Consider the following 2,225-nt stretch of genomic DNA (forward strand, 5'->3'; position numbering starts at 1 on the left):
AATGAAAATGCTTTTGTACCTCAGCCTGAGTCTTTCGTCCCCCTCAGTGACCTCTCACAGGCAGTCCATGTGCTACCTGTAACACTTCCTGTCTGTATGCTACCAGGAACACCATCTGGTGTACTTCGGCCCATTTCTCCTCCTCACTGACCTGCCGTGGTCTCCATTTTCATTGTAGGATTTATCTTTGAGATCATACCCCTGAGGAATACATTCTGCCTCCTTTATTGATTGGAAAGAGTGCAAATACTGTCATCTCTTACTATTCGAGACTGATTACACCCCGTATCTCTCAAACATAACTTCTTTCCCTTCTCCATCTTCTTTCTGAATAAACGTTACTCACAGAGGCAAAGTCTTTATGGAGCTCAGGCACTGACTCCATACTCAGCCCCTGCTGAGGCTGTGCGCTCTCCTGCAGCTCCTCGCCTGTTCTTGGCTTTCCTCTACTACCTTCACTAATGCAATTGGCTTAGCTTCTTTTACCACATCTTTACCCACAGTGCCTTTCCTGAACGACCAGCACTGTGACTTTACGTGTCCCACTTCCTCGCACTGAAATTACCTTTTCCATCGGCACTGTAATTTTCTGTGTCCCACTCCATTACAGAGGAAACAGCCGAGGCCTTTCACCTCTTTTCCACCCTCTTGGGCTTCTTCTTTAACCTGTTGAAAACAATTACAAGCGTGCTCTAATCCTTGCTTTGCAGTGGAGGATCTCCCCTTCTCCCAATTTCTGTCCCTCACAGGATGAAATTCTTGCCGGAAGCTAAGCTTTGCCCTATGCACCAATGCATCTGCTATATCTACTGTCCATCTCATTTTCTGAACTTTCTGTTTATCCACATAAATTTTATCATCTCGAGAAGTGAGGTTTTAAACTGCTCCAGCAGAAAAAATCTCTCTTAGAGCCTCATGGGTGTGATCTATTTTTACGGCCCACACCAATCTATCAAAATTACTATCTTTCATTCTTTTGAACTCAACATAAGTCTGACCTTGTTCCTTCTGTATGTTTCTGAAATGCTGTCTAAATGCTTCTGGTACCAATTCCTTAGCACTCAAAATCGTCTGTTTGACCTCTTCATAATCTCTTGACCCCTCATCTGACAGTGCAGTAAATACCTGACGAGATTTGCCTCCCAGGTCAGTCTAAACTAGCATTACCCATAAGCTATCTGACCATTCCATCTGCCTAAGCAATTTTTCAAATGACGTATAGAAGTCTTCAACATCTTTCACATCAAAATGTGGCAGTGTTTTAACATTTTTGTGTACATCCCTATCTCTCCATTTTTATCCAGTGAACACGACTTTCCTGAGTAATTCGCAACTTCAGAAGTTCAAATTCTCTCCCCCTTTCTCTTTCCTCTCTCTCTAACTTTTTTCTCTCTCTTTCTCTCCCTTTTCACTCAACAAAGAACTTTTCTACTTTTCTTTTTTCTCTCTATCTTTCTCTTTCTCTCACCTTTCCTTCTCTCTCTCTCTTCTCTCTCTTTCTCTCTCTCTCTCTCTCGCTATCATTCTCTCTCTCTATCACTATCATTCTCTCTCTTCCCTCATGGCTATTCTTTCCCTTTCTTTATCTCCATTTTCCTCATGTGTGCTTTAAGTTTTTTTTCTCTCACTCTACTGCACTTGTCTGTTACTTTAGCACACCTAAGTACTTTTCTAACTTTTCAGCTTTACTATTGTCCCTGGTTAAATCCAATTCAAACCTATTTGCTCATTCTGAAAATATGGCCTTAATCTATCTTTCGAAACTTACTTGGCAAATTTGGGAATGTGGGAATCATCTTCAAACCCCACAACCTCTTTCACAATTTTAAGAGCCATTTCTTTCACTTTTAAGTTAACTAACGACGAATAACCAAAATTAATCAAATGACGTTTTATTTGAAGATCTAGGACACTAATCAGCAAATGCTTAAATCTGCTGAGATCTTTCGTACCCCAAATCGATTCAAATCTGTACAAATCTCAGATTGAATCTGTCTAACCGTGTCCAAATCACGGACGTGAGCTCTGAAACTGTTCCAAAGCAGTGTGAACTCTCTGTTAATTAAGCCAAACAGCAGAAAAAGCTCACCTCACCTCGTAATCTGTACAATACGAGTGACAGAGAACTCCCAAATCCCACTCTTGAAAGAAAATGTCATCAATCTATTTTTAACTCTCAAAGTGAACATTAAATAAGAACTATTCACAACTCTAAGACCCCTTTC

The sequence above is a fragment of the Chiloscyllium plagiosum genome, unplaced genomic scaffold, assembly GCF_004010195.1.
Source record: "Chiloscyllium plagiosum isolate BGI_BamShark_2017 unplaced genomic scaffold, ASM401019v2 scaf_1793, whole genome shotgun sequence".
Classification (NCBI taxonomy): Eukaryota; Metazoa; Chordata; class Chondrichthyes; order Orectolobiformes; family Hemiscylliidae; genus Chiloscyllium; species Chiloscyllium plagiosum.